Source organism: Perna viridis, chromosome 5 (genome assembly GCF_037379345.1).
Source record: "Perna viridis isolate PV_CMFRI_1.1 ecotype Kerala chromosome 5, ASM3737934v1, whole genome shotgun sequence".
Taxonomy (NCBI): Eukaryota; Metazoa; Mollusca; class Bivalvia; order Mytilida; family Mytilidae; genus Perna; species Perna viridis.
The window spans coordinates 32,222,609-32,240,211 of record NC_142449.1 but is presented as its reverse complement, the minus strand read 5'-3'; the positions used below and the strand labels follow the sequence as shown (position 1 = coordinate 32,240,211).

At 34.4% G+C, this 17,603-nt stretch overlaps 1 long non-coding RNA gene across 12 annotated transcripts in view; it reads right to left on the bottom strand.

Annotated features, from left to right (window-relative positions):
- The window catches only part of LOC148617102 (uncharacterized), a 37,877-nt gene that overhangs the window by 11,001 nt on the left and 9,273 nt on the right, over positions 1-17,603 (bottom strand). For 3 of the 12 annotated variants that reach the window (XR_015922413.1, XR_015922401.1, XR_015922400.1), the window contains exon 3: positions 391-751. The exons of 1 other annotated variant lie outside the window; for it this stretch is intronic. This is a non-coding gene — a long non-coding RNA (uncharacterized LOC148617102). 8 more of the 12 variants (XR_015922404.1, XR_015922403.1, XR_015922406.1 and 5 more) reach the window with 8 other exon arrangements.

The window sequence follows — 17,603 nt, the reverse complement described above, 5'->3', positions numbered from 1 at the left end:
TTATATACCAGTACATGTACTGATACACTGTATGTACAATTCCATGTTTTAAATTAAAGCCTTGCAGTCAGGAAACACAGCCACATACATGTACATATATTTCTTACAATGCAATTTCTGCATAAAGAACTGAATATCATTTTTACCCTCCTATTTAAATTATCAATGAAAATACTACAATTTCTTTGTACCGTGTATATTGCCCTTACTAATCTAAGAAGTAAAAGAACGATCAACACAATATTTTTTCATACCTTCGTCATTTTTATTGTTCCTGTCTTAAAAATGAAAACCAGATGTACATGTACACAAAGGAGTATTAATGTATTATTCATGAACATTCATGCATGTAATAATGTACAATAATATGGGTTCAGGCAAACTGTTTACCTATATGTTCATGTATAATTGCATTTGTACGTGCACTTGTCTACTGCTTGTAAGACTTCAGTTATCCCCATTGTTATGCTGCAACATACATGTATATATTCATACGTTGCTTTCATAATCTGTTGTGTCATGGAATTTAAAACGTGTGCATGTCGTTTGAGTGTTTCCTTCATTAGGCTTTCTTGCTGAAATTATATTCTAAGACTTTGGCATTTCAAAGGTCGATGCACAGTTGTATTTTGATAGTACTATGCTGGCATAATGTACTATATCAGGATAGGCAATGCCCTTTATGTAATTCTAAAGAAGTCGGATATGTCAAAATGTCTTTTATAGCTTCAGCAATACATGTAGATTGCAACTATAAATAAAAAAGAAACAAGATTAAAACCCTGTGCTTACACGTACAATGTAAATGAATGAATTACTAAAATATGTTTTGTATCCAGTGCCACAATCATGAAGTACCTATTTTCTTAATTGTTTAAATAAATCAACTTGGTTATGCATAATCATATTCATAAATTAAATTCTTCTATCTTTTGATTACAGATGGTTATCTAAAAAATGTTTTTTGAATTCACATCTTAAATACAATTAAATAAAATGGGCTGTACCAATGGTCTGACAGTTCTTTATTCCAACAGGTTGATGGTCTGACAGTTTGATAGTCTGGCAGTTCTAAGAAATTTGATTGAAAAGTAAAAGAAACAATTCATCCATGTACATGTACATATATATTTCAGTCTATAGAGATATATAACCATCAGGGGTTTCATTAATTTTTCAAGCCGGAGGTTCTTTACAGAAAGTAGAAGTTACCAAATAAATTCAGCAAGGGGTCTGGGGCCGCTTAAGGCCCCAGTGGGTCCACGGCAACCCTTCGTAGGGAGTCTGGGGGGTGGGGTGGGGCAAAGCCCCCCCCCCCGGAAGCTCCTGGATGTAAGCCTTTCTTGTTAAATTTTGGCTTGAAAATATGGGATTAAGTCTGCAATATTCGATTCAATTAAAACACACAAATTTGAAATCGAGATATATGATGAATCGTAACTGATTTAGTCTCAAAACCCAGAAATCCAGGAGCTCCCCTTGATTCCTCAAAACATGGATGCTATAAAAATATAGTGCATTTTCTTTTTGCCTCTCGACAAACTAATGTTTTGTCAAAAGATATGAACAATGACTTATAAAATAGAGCAAACATCACACTGTAAGATGAAGAACTTTTTTAAAAGAAAATCTAACATAATATCATAAAAATGTTCCACTGAAAAGGTTGGTTTGGTGAGTGCAAAACGAAAGTGAAAGTAGGGAAAATGGCTATTTATAGTTCAAAACTACTTTTCTGTCCGATCTTCGTGGACTCACCCTATTTTCTTTGCGGGAAATTATTTTTTCACATGTCCTTAGAAATGGTACATAAGTGAAAGTTTTATTGAATTAATTTGCATATTTTTTTTTAAATCCTAAAAATATGCACTTCACTATAGAAGTCTATGGGAAAATTAATACGATACTGAGACCTAAAGCGCGGTAATCTGTAAAATTAAAACGTGAACATGCTAAAAGGTGTTGGATTCAATGTACAACAACAAGAATTTTTGTGGTGTAACAATGAAATATAAAATTATGAACAATAGATATCACCACTACAAAAAAGTATAGACTTTATGTCGTTGTAAATTAAAACAGTTATATAGGAGCCGGGTAGTTAACGGGTATTTCTCAGGAATAAATGTTTTAACTTGGAACTATACGCATGAGAGCAGAGTATAGACGAATGTGGAATTCCATCCTCTTATATAATTATAATATCACTTGCTAGATTTTAAAATACTGGTGTCATTGCTTAATTGTCTCGGGCCAGTAGACAGAAAGGTTTATGCTGTATTTTTGGATGTGTATTGGTTTTTTGTTTGTTTGTTTGTTTTTTTTTTACAGTAAGACAACCATGTGAAATTCCGATTTTCTGTATGTCATATTTTTAAGCAGATTCGAACAGATTCGGCTGTACACTAGTACTGTACGTGCGATTTTTACTTATTTATCTATTACGAATACATTGTGCACATTAAAAGTGTCAACTGCGGTCGGGTCCATAGATTCCTAACTGATGGGTGATCTTTCGAAGAAAAAAATCGGTATTATACAAGACTGGAAAAATTTTATGACTCTTATACATTCTATAGATGTTTGCATGCACACGTTGTTTCTAATGATTTTATTTACTAGTATTCGACAGCTACCTACTGCATTACATGTCTCCACGGGTAGTGCCATAGACCTATAGTTACAGGTCTATGATTGTGCAGTACTAAAGAAAATTATAATATTCAACCAAACTGTAAAAAAGAAATCTGGATGACCTTATAATTACAATTTAACGTCTGAAATTAACTTTACAAAGTATATTCTCAAACAAATATTTCAGTTTTACTTAAAAAATAATTTTGTAAACACGTACTTCAGTAACCGCAATACCTTTTCATCTTATAGGACTGTATCAAGGACTGTATATAATACATTGAATAGCTTTACTACTTGAAGTCACTACTCTATGGTCAATACGTAAATTGTACATGCATATATTCTCAAGCGAATACTATGTAATAACTTTTAAATCCTAGCTTTTCACAATGACAAATTTCATTTTAAGAATAAAAAGGGGAAATTAGATGAGTGACACAACATACAAAAACTCACTCTCTCAGGAGCAAACATTATAGGAGTTATTAATCAATTACAAGTTATTTCAAGTTTTATGAATATAAAATAAAAAAAAGAAGAAAAAAACAACCCAAAAAAAATAACAAAAAAACAGGTAATTCGATTTAACAGAAGCCCATAATCGTCTCCACTGTGGTAGCATTTTACAGCGTCCATCAGTTTCTTACCCTGCAGTGCAACCACATGTGCTGTGTACAGCTATGTTAGTGTCTCAGCTAACTTCTTCTGCAAGCTGTGGAGGAAAAGCATTGTTACGCACGACTCAAACAACATTCTTCACTATGTATATCTACATATTATGTTTATTGACAGACCCGACAGGTGAGCTGTAAACGTTCATTTACATACACAACGCGAGCACACACGATTGATTGACGCTCCAGGGCTCCTGTTAATTAAATAAATGAAATAAACATCCTGTTCCTAATCATGTATCACTTGTTAAAAAATCGGAGTCTTCAACCTCGGGGTTTTCTTTGGAAAGGAGGAGGGGGTAACTTCCGATGTGATAGGAATGAGCCGCTGTGCTGTTCTACCGCACTGTCAACGATTATGGAAAAAAATATTAAAAGGCAATTCAAATTATGCTTTGTAAGTGTGATATGCACAAACACGCCACAAGTTTGGGGAACTACAGATTCTTCACAAAAAACAATACATGTTTTTGTTAGTATTTTCCGTTGCGCAACAAAACTTTTTTATGGCAGTAAAAGTTTCTCATTCAGCAAAGGAATAACTCAAATATGTATCTCGTTGATTTTATATATTTTTTTTAAATCGCTGTAAATATAATAACATATACATGTATGTTATTTTTTTTCTATTTTCAGATGGACGGAATATGTAGTGATTTTGATAGTTTCACTTTACTTAAAGTGTGTAAACTACACGCTTAGATTTAATTGATGCTGGTATAAACTGTCGGTGCACGGATAAGATTAACCCTTTATAAATCAAGTTTTGATTGCCACAGGAAATAGGGAGTGGTGGGTAGGATCGGGTAATTTAGCATCCTGTGGCGGAGCGCAAAGGTTCTTACTCCGATTGAATACCACACAGGCGGTCAGTCTAACCACCACAAAGACCGGTCTTAGTGCACTAAGACAATAACAGTTGTACTAAGACCAATAATATGATGTTTTTCTCAAATAAAAGTACCACCACCGAATTAGGTATCTAAAAATGCATATGTTGCACCTAATTATACATAGAAATAGTCATCGAATAGTTAGATATTTAGTCATTTGTGCAAAGTTTTCTGTTTGTGGGGACAAAGACCACGGGTACATAGCGATTTCATCTCTAGAACTTACTTCTGTTGGTAAACACACAGACGTAAAACACAAATTGATGTCAATGTATTTATGATATAGATCACAATAAATTATGGAATTTTCCCTGTACATGTATAATAAATTTCTAAATTTCACATGTGAAATAAAGCCTTTAGTTCCGCTCTCGGATTTTCTTAGGCCAAAATACTGATAAATTTAAAAATTATTTGAAAATTGCTATAAACTGTTGAGAAAATCTATAAGATAAATATGTAACCAATTGGTTATTGTAAATGACCAAAGTATAATAATATCTTGAGATTTAACTGTTAATTCTAGGGGTTCTTCGGCACTTATGATCATGTTTCGGTTTTTTACTCTATCCAATTAATCATCATATCTATATTTTTGGAAGAACTATGAAACTAAAAGAAAAATCAGACAGAAACAACTTTTTCAAATTTCCTTTAACCTCATTCTGATGCATTTCAATAACAAGAACATGTCATTTCTTCAAGTAATAATATGTATTAAAATCACTCGTCAGTTCGGAAAAAAAACGATATCCTTTTATGATTTTAAAGTACATGAAATAATAAATTATCGATGGTTGCCCTATATAGTTATAATACTGGTAAATGAAAACATAGTCACTGTCGGATGTCCGCATGGCTGATTTTAATTAGGAACAAGCGAATTCTCATATATATTTATGTTGTTTTTTATTTCAAATTGATGAAAATGCATGCATTTACTTTTATTGCTCAAGCTGAATAAATTTTTAAGGGATTTCATTTTTCACATCATTTCCTCAATTTTTACTCTTGCGATTTTAAATTACATGAAATATTTAATGAATAAATTATCTACAATTGAATAATAAATGAAAACCTAGGCACTACCGGATGTCTACACGTCTGATTTTCAATATTTTGAACCAATGTTCAACTAATAAATAAAAATATCCACACCCAATTGTAGACATCAAAGAGTCCAGGTCAGGGTATGTTACCCACGTAATGGCTGACGTGCCGGAAAAACTTTGTACAAAAGAAGTCTAAAATCTGACGATGTAATTACTTTTTTATAATTAACTTAGAGCATTACGTGCAGTTTTACATGTCATTTCCACTGGTAGTACTTTTACTTGTGAAAATTGTCTTTTACTGGTTTGTTTTGTTTGTTTGTTTGTTGGGGTTTAACGTCCGAGCAGCAATATTTCAGCTATATTCAGACGATGAACATGAAATTGATGATAAAAATGAACATGAAATGATGATGAAATGAAAAAGGGATGGGACACAAGGGCAATGGGGTCGACAAATTTTGATTGCCACTGGAAATAGGGAGAGGTGGGTAGGGTCGGGCAATTATACCACGGAAGAATACCACAGTAGGGTTCTTTAACGTGCGAGGAACGTGGCATCTTTCCCAACACGGTGCACCATTATGGTTTGCGGTCAGGTTTTCTGTATTATAGCCTGACAACCCCAGCATGTAACACGCCAGGGGTACCCCCATTCCACCACCTGGGGCACACATCCCAGTTGTTTTGTGGGCAGAGCGCCCTAGCCCCCGGCTAGGTTTCTGAGCACTATCAAGTCGCTTTTTCCGACAAGCTTAGCGCTGCTGCAGGCCTATTCTTTTAACATCCGGACCTGTACGGGGCTCTTTTCTTGGTCTTCGTGCAACTCTTATGGTCTTAGTGCACTAAGATCGGTCTTTGCGGTGTTTAGACGGACCCCCACACAGGGTTCTGTAACGTGCGAGGAGCGTGGTATCTTTCCCAACAAGTTGCACTTATATGATGTGCGGTCGGGATATCCGTATATTTGCCTAATGATCCCAGAATGTAACGTGCCAGTGTTACCCCATGTACAAGGTTCTAAGCACTATTAAGTCGGCTTTAGCGACAAGCCTGGCGCTGCTACCGTCTATTCTTTTGACACGTACTATGATCCGAACGGGGCTAGAATTTGTTTTAAAAAGACAGACAAAATCCCCTTTTTAGCTTACTGTACAATGCTATTATCTTAGTAGTTTTAAAAAATGAACACTTTTAACTACCTGTTAATTACATAAATGAAATAAACATTCTGTTCTTAATCGTGTGATGGCTTGTTGAAAAATCGGAGTCTTCAACCTCGAGGTTTTCTTTGGGGAGTAACTTCCGATGTGATAGGGATGAGCCGCTGTGCTGTTCTACACAACTGTCAACGATTTTGGGAAAAAAAATATTAAAAGGCAATTCAAATTATGCTTTGTATGTGTGATATGCACAAACACGCCACAAGTTTGGGGAACTACAACTTCTTTACAAAAACAATACATGTTTTTGTTAGTATTTTCCGTTGCGCAACAAAACTTTTTTATGGCAGTAAAAGTTTCTCATTCAGCAAAGGAACAACTCAAATATGTATCTCGTTGATTTTATCATTTTTTTTTTTAATCGCTGTAAAGTATATAATATAATAACATATACATGTATGTTATTTTTTTCTATTTTCAGATGGACGGAATATGTAGTGATTTTGATAGTTTCACTTTACTTAAAGTGTGTAAACTACACGCTTAGATTTAATTGATGCTGGTATAAACTGTCGGTGCACGGATAAGATTAACCCTTTATAAATCCTGTCTTAGTAATATCTTATAAAATTTTCAAAGATCACGTTATCAAGTTGATTTCGAACAATTCGTTTTCAGATAATCTTTTGTCATTTAAAGATATGTGCAATTAAATATAAACTTTAAGAATATCCAAGCGATGAACATAAAAACAAAAAAAGGGTGGATACAAGGATAATAGGGTATAAAAATGTTGATTGCTACTGGAAATAGCGAGTGGTGGGTAGGGTCGGTTAATTTAGCATCTTGTGGTGGAGAGCAAAGATTCCTACTCCGATTGAATACCACACAGGGTTCTGTAACGTGCGATGAGCGTGGTATCTTTCCCAACAAATTGCACTTTTATGATGTGCAGTCGGGATTTCAGTATTTTTGCCTAACGATTTGAGAATGTAACATGCCAGGGTTATCCCATGTACACCTTGAACACACAACCCTATTGCTCTGTGGGCAGAGCGCCCCGGCCACCGGTCAAGGTTCTAAGCACTATTTGTTTGCTTTTTACAACAAGCCTGACGCTGCTGCCGTCTATTCTTTTGACACCCGGGTCCGCACGGGGCTAGAATTTGTTTTAAAAAGACAGACAAAACCCCTTTTTAGCTTACTGTACACTGCTATTATCTTAGTAGTTTCCAAAAATGAACACTTTAATTACAGGCTTCATAGTAAAACGAAAGTAGAATGCATCGTTATATGTGCCATCCCGCCGAGGCGGATGGCAAACGTTAAAATTTCGAGTACTTAAATTCAAGCTGAAGCTCAATTTTGTGTTAGTTGTCAACATAATAATTCGATAGAATATTTGTTTAGATAATAAATTATTTCCCTAGATGTATTTATATAACCATGACACAAAAAAGGAATATCTTAATCATTAATTAATGACTTCGCCCCTGGGCCCTGATTACCTACTTACGGTCGGCTATGCATTACACACGACTGTCAAGAGAATTCACAAGGGGTCTGTGGATACGGTTTTGTAAAATAAATGTAAACACCTTGCACTGACAGTGTGATATACATGTAATTAACGGCCTAATGCACTTCGCATTGTTTCGTATATTCTGCGTACGTGCATAAATCTAAGTGTATATCTCGAAAATTCAAACAGTCGTTATGCCACTGTTTTCCGTGGGTCGTTTAACATACTTCAAGTAATCAAAAAACTATTTTTTGTACTAAAACGGGTCAGATATGTTTAATTCACATTAATGCTGTGGTAATAAATGTTTGTCCATGGCCAGACTGGAATCAACAGTAATCGTTTATATCAACTCTAAATAAATTAATAACTATTCTAGATGTACATGTATCTAAACTTGGATTGTGATTAATATTTGACACAGAATAATATAATATCAAAATCACACTATCACATATTTTTCACAAATTCCTGAATGGTTTCAATAACAGTTATCATAGCCAATCCCTTAATTACTTTTTGATGAGTTAAATACTGTGGTAGGAGTTCTACCCACTTAAATATTATGACATTAACTGTCTAGATTGCAGGAAAGAAACTTGTGTACCCCTTCCCCAATTGCCGAAAAAACCTATCCAAGCCTATTTGTTTGTTGTACATGTATGTTATTTTTTTATTTCATTTTTTAGTATTGTTCATACTTCTGATAATATATACACAAGATTAAAAAATGGCGACAAAGGTCATTCAGGCCTTAATTGATCATAATTTCATTTCGCGTCAACATTTTTCAAATTATATTATTTTGGTACTTCTAGTTTTGTATAAACCCAATATCTGGAGGTAATATTTATGAAAAATACAGATATGATATACAAACGGAAAAAAAATAATTTTTAGATGGAGGAGCGTACATCCGGTACACCCGTCCTTGGATTCGTGCCTGCAGATTGAAACCGTTCCACTGGTAGTGAATCAAGATTTTTTTAAAAATGTAGCGTAGAATAGATTATTCCGAAACCAAGGAGTTAAATATAAATCCTTGCCGAAACAAAAATAATTATATTTTAAGGGGTAAAAAGGCAGTCTTTGGTGGTCATATATATTGTTACCTGGGGATACATTTTAGATACTATTATAGCATTTCAGAGTCACCAATATTTTGTAAGATTGTGAGTCTCAAAAATCGATGTACAATGTAATCAGTCTTTTCAAAATGCGAATTTGGACTTAAATAGCTAAACATGTTACAATATTGTCAGTGTGACATTTAAGGGTGATTGTTATTTTTCTGACTTGTAAATATCAATATTATTTGCGTGTACACATTTGAATGATAATGTATTGTATACCTATATATATAGAGGTGTGGCTTAGTGCTGAAACCTAGATTATACAGCGAAAAGAGCATATATACGGCGGTTCAAACAAAAAATATTGGCCCGATACCAACCGTTCCTGCTGCTGCGTTCCTGCTTATTCCACTACAAATACTTGATGGCATTTCAACCGCTAATCATTTGCATACCTACATGTACCTATATCTCAATTGCATGCATATTTATCGGTGTCTTCGGGAATATGCACCAACTCTTCAAAAATGGAACTGAATTGATTGCATATTGAACTTACCCTGTATTGCATGGCACTTAAAATACTATGCATACTTTCAAACCAGTTATCTGATTCGCATGATACCTCGCTACTTCGGCTGGCGGGGTATACAAAACCCAAGATCAGAAAAAAAATGTTTTAAAAAATATTTATAAAACACTTGATATATGAACACAAAAAATAATCGAGAATGGCCCTTGTTATGGTTTTATGGATGATATAAACAGCGCACAATCCGATTACATCTACATGTCCGTAAATACAATACATGTTTACAGGCAAATTCGAAATATTGTATAGGTTTCAAAATGTAATACCCAATAAGCGGGGTCTAGGTTAATAATGATGTAGGGGATACATTTATTTTTTTCCTCATTTAAATAAATCTTCAAACTTAGATTATTAAAACCATGTCACATAAGTTACATAATTTTGTTATTACATATATCCACATGTAGGTACTGTTAATGTTTATTTAAGTGTGTTTATCCCCTTTATAATTGAGAATTTAATCTATTTAAAGCAAAATGATGGGCGTTTGGTAAGAATCGTGTTTTTTAATAAAACAAGCCGTTAATACCATATGTTTTTATAGACTTGACATGTATACATTTTTTGGTCTGTAATGAGCACCCCGTACGGAGATCTTGATTAGTAGATATTGGCAGGGCCAGCTTCCGTGAAACCTTACCGAAGAACTCAGGCAAATATGTCCTACTACATGTAACAGCCAAGCGGCTGTGTTGATTTCCTGGCTCACTCTCATACAAATGTACCCTATGCGGGTCTGAGAGTATTAAACACGCTAAAGTAAGTCAACGTACCGAAGAGTGAAACAAATCTGGATCGGACACCCCCCTTTTTAGTGTAAAATGACCCTCCCCCTGATTTTGCAATGCTTTAAATAAATGAAGTCTTTCACATATCACTGGTTTATTCGGTATACAGTATATTATAACAATTCTTAGAGAAAAGTAGATCAATATTTGACACAAGACATTCTTACTAATAAGTGTGTGATACTTTTATTCTTTTAGTGGTTTCCATGTACCATGGTTTTTGTTCTGCATGCTCGCCTAGGGAACGCTCTTCTAACACTTTAGAATGTAATTTATAGTGCGTGAAACGTGTGAGTGTTTAGAATAAACAAAGCCGATGTAATTAAATGCGATTAATAGAATTAATTTGGAAATTGAGAGTTTAATAAACATCTTGCATTTATCGCGAAAGTGAATCGATTGGTGTGGTAGCACGTGCGACTTCTTTTATCTGTGCACAGTGTCAGCTAGCAACTTCCATTATTTGCAAACGCATTTCACAGTTTGCAATCTTTTATTTAATGACTTTATAAAAAAACTGTATCAAAAAACAAGTACATGTATACGACATAGAATACGGGCATAGTTAATGGGTGTTTACTGGAGCTTTTAATTCTACGAAAATTTTCTTTTGGAATTAGGTAAAATAAAACTTTTATGGATATATACAATGTGCATGTACTTCAGTCAGTTTATATTGCAAGTTGACTGTAAACAGAATTCGGAGGTAGTTCATCCATGTTGTCGCTGGCAAGTTTTTGTCTACAATTACCTGATAAATTGATTACATGTATTCAAAATGAACTGTTACAGTATATTTTTTTTTTAAATCAAACGAAGGCATACTGAATTCACGAAATATAAATGAAATTTATTATAACAACAAAGTGTTTACTTAAATATATATATTTTTAAATAAATGTAAATAATTTTAAGAATCAAAATGAAAATAAAAAACAATTTTGATATATATATTTTTTAAAATACACACAATAACATTATCTGTTATTAGCCTGCTTGCATCGATAGAAATCAATTTAATTGTAAACGACCGTTTGTGCAATTTATACCCCCATTTAACAAGTGGACAACTCGTCCGTCTGTCTGTCATTTCGGCAGGCCGAACATCGTCAACTCCCAATATGGCTTGAATGATTTTTAATTTGGATTGATTGATTGTTGGGATGTAAAGTCCGAGCAGCAATATATCAGTTATATTCAGACGATGAACATGAAATGGATGATAAAATGAACACGAAATGATGATGAAATAAAAATTGGATGGGACACAAGGGCAGAAGGGTCGACAAATTTAGATTGCCATTAGGAAAAGGGAGGGATGGGTAGGGTCGGGCAATTTAGCCTACTCAATGGTTCCTACTCCTATCGAATACCGCAGCAGGGTTCTTTAACGTGCGATGAACGTGGCATCTTTCCCAACACGGTGCACCACTATGGTTTGCGGTCAGGTTTTCCGTATTACAGCCTCACAACCCCAGCATGTAACACGCCAGGGGTACCCATTCCACCACCTGGGGCACGCATCCCAGTTGCTCTGTAGGCAGAGCGCCTAGCCCCCGGCTAGGTTTCTGAGCACTATTTAATCGTCTTTTACGACAAGCTTATCGCTGCTGTATGCCTGTTCTTTTGACACCCGGACCTGCACGGGGCTTTTAAATTTGGTGTTAGGCTTTACCTACAAAGGGCATACGTTGTAAGTGATTTTGGATTATCTCCGATATCCTGTTCTGTGAGCCTTTTTCACTGTTCACCTTTTTAAATTTTCACTTCTAGGGCTCACAACTGATGAATTGGTTTTAAATTTGGTGGGTGTCTTTATATAGATGGCGCATACATACGATGTCTGGGGTGATGTCTGATATTAACTTCCTGTACAAGTGGCGATATACCTAGCGCGACAACGCATGTAATCTTCATGTTCGAAATGTAATTTAGATCCGGCTATCAATTTATTATTTCGTTCACATGTAAATAATTCACATTTTGTTGTGACCACTGACTTAAGATAGAGTGTTTTTTCGTTTTTTGTTTATCGTTTTTTTATTATTGGGACTGAAGTCCTGAATTAATACATTATTCCTTATAGCCAGACTATTATGTTTTTGTTGAGCATTTTCGTAAAGATGGTTAAATATTTTTTTACAATCGTATGTTTAAAAATGAGGAGCTGAAATTACAAATACCCGTTATAATGTATTTTTTACTTATTACTTTTTATTTATTTTCAATAATTAATTAATGTTATCATATATGATAAAAATCCTTCTTTTTTTTGATTGTACGCTAATTTATTACTCACGTTAGCCTGTTCACGTTCAAATTTTACTAGCATTTTCTCTTTACGAAAGGCGCCACCTACACTACTGAAAAATTTAGGTTTCAAAAGAAATTTATGACACATTTTAAAGAAAATTAGTGAAAATTTTACTGGAACATCACCGAATTTAACCGAGAACAACGTCGAATTTAATTAGGAACAAGTTCGAGTTGAAATGGGAACAACCTCGAATTTAAATACGCTGTGTATCCTAATTTTATCGTACACACCAAATTTTATCGGATATATCCGAATTTTAAATGGGGCAATTCCAACTACGAACGGCATTTTTTTACACGTTTTCATAGAATCTTTACTTGTGTTAAGCTTTTTGTTCGGCAAAAAATGATCGGTGGTTAAGTCACCACATGTTTTCCACAAATGGATACTACTTTATATCGTCCTATGTTAAAGCGCTTTACCGATTAGATTCCGACGCAGACCTCGACGTAGACACCAGTATAAACAATAATAAAAACTAAAGATCGCGATTTTGGAGACATAGCCTACAGGTCTCAGTACCGTATTAATTTTCCCATAGACTTCTATAGTGAAGTGCATATTTTTAGGATTTTTAAAAAAATATGTAAATTGATTCAATAAAACTTTCACTTATGTAGCATTTCTAAGGACATGTGAAAAAATAATTTCCCGCAAAGAAAATAGGGTGAGTCCATGAAGATCGGACAGAAAAGTAGTCTTGAACTACAAATAGCCAACCCTACTTTCACTTTCGTTTTGCACTCACCAAACCAACCTTTTCAGTGGAACATTTTTATGATATTATGTTAGATTTTCTTTTAAAAAAGTTCTTCATCTTACAGTGTGATGTTTGCTCTATTTTATAAGTCATTGTTCATATCTTTTGACAAAACACTAGTTTGTCGAGAGGCAGAAAGAAAATGCACTATATTTTTATAGCATCCATGTTTTGACGTACACCCGCTTAGGGATATGCAATACGATGCTGGTACCTACAGACAGAACGATCTCAGATATCTATTTACTAGAGTTTTCCTCATGATTTTTTTTCTTTTATTTTATTCTGCCAGACGCTACCGTAGCCGGGTAAAAGTACCGGGTACCAGCTCTTAATGAAAGCACTGTATTTATAATAATAATTGTCTGTCACATATCTTCAAAGCGCATATCCAATTAAAACTACGAAACTGAATACATGTATAATGAAACCAGTCAATAGGCGTAAATCTTTACCTAGCTCCCCATTGTAGCCAGTACTATCAGTCAAAATTAATTGTCAACTTATAAAGTCAAAAATTATGAGATAAAAAGTTCCAGAAAGGTCTTAAGTAGTAGTCTTTGTAAGAATCATGCAAATTCTGTAAAACCTGATACATTGTACATCCTAAAAAAGGCTACACATTTTTTTTGTTATTATGTTACTTAATAGGTCTATATGATAAATTATATAAGCATTCATTCCAATCTGTTTGATCGTAAAGATAATTCACATTGAAAATCCAACAGCTTCTGTTGTATTTTAGTGTCACTTACCAGGGGCTGATCCAGGATTTGAGTTTAGTGGGGGCGTTAATTGAATTTAATGCCATGCAAAGCAAGGCAAAGATATTGTGTGGTGAAACTTGTGGTGAAAATTTTTTTCTTATCAATTTAAGGGGGGGGGGTGTACACCCAGCACGCCAGTCGTTGGACCTGCACCTGCTTACAGAGTAAACTCCCTTAATTTTGAATTCTACAGTACACTCTTTATGACTTTTATTTCCTAAAGACAAGGGTGATATGAAGAGCCACATATTAATTTCTGTTTACTTTTAAACATATTAAAACAAACACAATACAATTGTATCCAAAAAAAATATGTAGGCTTTCCAATAAATGAATCACAACTGATTGAATCATATCTGGAGTGCTACTTAAATGTTACTTATAAATCCCAGGTTCAAGGACCAATTTTAAACATGTTCTAGCAATAACAAGTCCTGGATTGCAGAGTGGGGAGGGGGGGGGGGTACATGTTTATGTACTTAATGATAGGGGTGTCAGTCCTTCTACACCACTGAATAGAATATGTATGAATTTTCACAGAATCTTTATTACATGTACATATATATTCACATTGTGTACTTCCTACTTTAGGTTTGAAATAACATATATGTTGTGAAGTGGCTCAAATTAAATGTACATTGTAAATAAGAATATTGTATGAATAAACAAAAGCCACTTTTAAAAGGTAAAAAGGAATTACATGTAAATAAAATACATGTATCGATAAAATGTAAAAAAACCCCAAAGAATATGGGGCTACATTTGCAATGCAGAACATACCCTGACAAGTTTGTCGGTCAGGTACATTTTGAACATTACATGTATCCCGAAGTCAGACTGGCTCTATCCACAATTGCTACAAATGTACCAACATTCATTGATTATAGACTAACAGCTAACAAAATTCCTGTAAGGTTCGGTTGTGTGAGATCCACAAGTCATACATGTACATGCACATACATGTATGATAAACTACAGTATATGCTTACGATTTTTGACTGATTGATTGATTGATTGTTGGAGTTTAACGCCCGAGCAGCAATATTTCAGTTATATTTAGGTGATGAACATGAGGTGGACGATAAAATGAACATGAAATAAAATGAAAAATGAGATGGGAGACAAGGATAATGGGGTCAACAAATTTTGATTGCCACTGGAAATAGGGAGAGGTGGGTAGGGTCAGGCAATTTAGCCTTCTTTGGCGGAGCCCTATGGTTCCTACTCCAGGAGAATACCACAGTAGGGTTCATTAACGTGCGGGGATTTTTGAAAATTTTGTCCATTTTTCACCAATATAATGTCAAATTACCGTTGATTATCAAATGACTATGGCTAAGCTTCAATGTCAAGACGCTCATACCAACCTATTATATTTTTTTCCATACCACACTCTACATATGATGCTTTTATTTCAATAATTCTAAATGGTCAATTTCTTCTTGGATCAATAATGTTTCTAGTATATTCCACATTTAAAGTGACAGCCCTGTGTACAATGTACCCCTTCTGTTTGCTAATCCCACTGTCTCAGAAGTTGAGATCAATATTGTTTAAGTGTTGTAAACAGTATCTAATTTTGTTCAATCTCATTTTAACTGACTTTTTGTGTATACAATGAATGTCCTAGATCTTGACCTTGCACATGTAACAGTTTTGCTTACCTTGAGGCATGACTATCAATAAACTTTCATTCTGCTATTCACATTTTGTTTCACCATATTGGTGAAATGTTATATCTTGCTGAGTAAAACTGAATTCAAGAATCCGTCACTGGATTCATTACGGATACATGTATATATTACAAGTCCATATCAGCACCAACGTGATCGGCACACGCTTTATGATAATAAACAGACGTTTCTTTACTGCAGGATATTTCCTTCGAATAAGACTTATCACAATTATAATAACATCTTAAACTTCAAACACATGGTGTGGGATTTTCCCCTTTCTCTTCTGTACTCATCATGAGCGCATGGACATCAGATCCAACAACACGATTATTTAAATATAAACAACTTAAATTAGGTCCAGCTGATCCGTTCATTTCTTATATATGACGTCAATGAATGATATATCTCGGTCCAGTTCATCCCACTAACGTTTTGGGGTCACGAGGTACATAGTGCAGCTTACGGGCTTGTTGTGCATGAACAAAAAATAGGTGCCGTAAGCTGGCCCCGTATATAGGTTTTAGCAGTAAGCTGGCCTCGAGAAAGCCAGTTTACTGGCAAAAAACAGTTATGTCTTCCAAAAAGTGCAAATTTAATACAATCAAATACATAATCGTTAAATAACACAAAATAATGTTAAAGTAGTTAATTTAAGCAATATATAGCGTAAAATAACAACAAAATACCGACTTTGTATTATCAAGAATGGAGACATTTAACATTAAAACTGAAACCATTAACAGCATTACTTATACGCTCTTTACCTTTGAATGGTTAAGGCTAAAAACCACTAATTCCACTTCCCATAGGCTTCTATGCTAATTTCACAATATTCAATGGCTTCTCTGGACTTTACCTTAACTTTAACCTGCAGAGGACTATATATCAGCATGATTCTACATATGTCAGCTCACAATCCTCAGAATGGCATGTGGGGTTAGCAGACTTGCAGTGCAGTACTGGTTACCGGAAGTGAAGTGTCTATAAATAGCATGGGAAATCCCAGTGTTTTCGCAAGATAGGGGTATATTTAGAAATCATTATGGAGATTAGGCTTCACATCACAAGAAGCAAAATGCACCTATAAAATGTACAGAAATGTTTTTCCTTTCAGAAACTGTTTAAATTTTTTTAAATGAGATGAGAACTTTTTTCACAGCACTATGAGAAACAGGGGTAATTTCTGCGTAGGACTATTTTTGCGTACGTTCCAAGTGCTCATTGGTTGAATTGGTGGTCTGTAACCTTAAATCCCTTTGAAACATGTATTGAATGTTAGTTGCATATCAACAATAATTTGATTCTACGTTTCTGTGATAGATGCACAGGATTTCAAAATAGTCCCACTGTAATACCAACTGATTTTCATAAATTTTTAAACTTAAAACTTGATGTGTATATGATCAATGGGATTGTCAAAACAATTTGAACGAATATGCAGTACTTGTTTTTGGAAAACTTCCGAATCCATGACATATGGATTATGGTTAATGTAGAATAGGGAGACGAGGATTGGGTATGATGGTAGGGGAATTAATTAGCAAGTGTTTATTGAAGTTAAACATACATTGGATGAAAATAAAAGTTTGAAAGATGAGGAATATTAAAATACAAAATTCAATTTACAATTTGAATAATTGATCAACAAAAGTGCAATGGGAATAATATAAGAGAAATGGGGATTTTTTC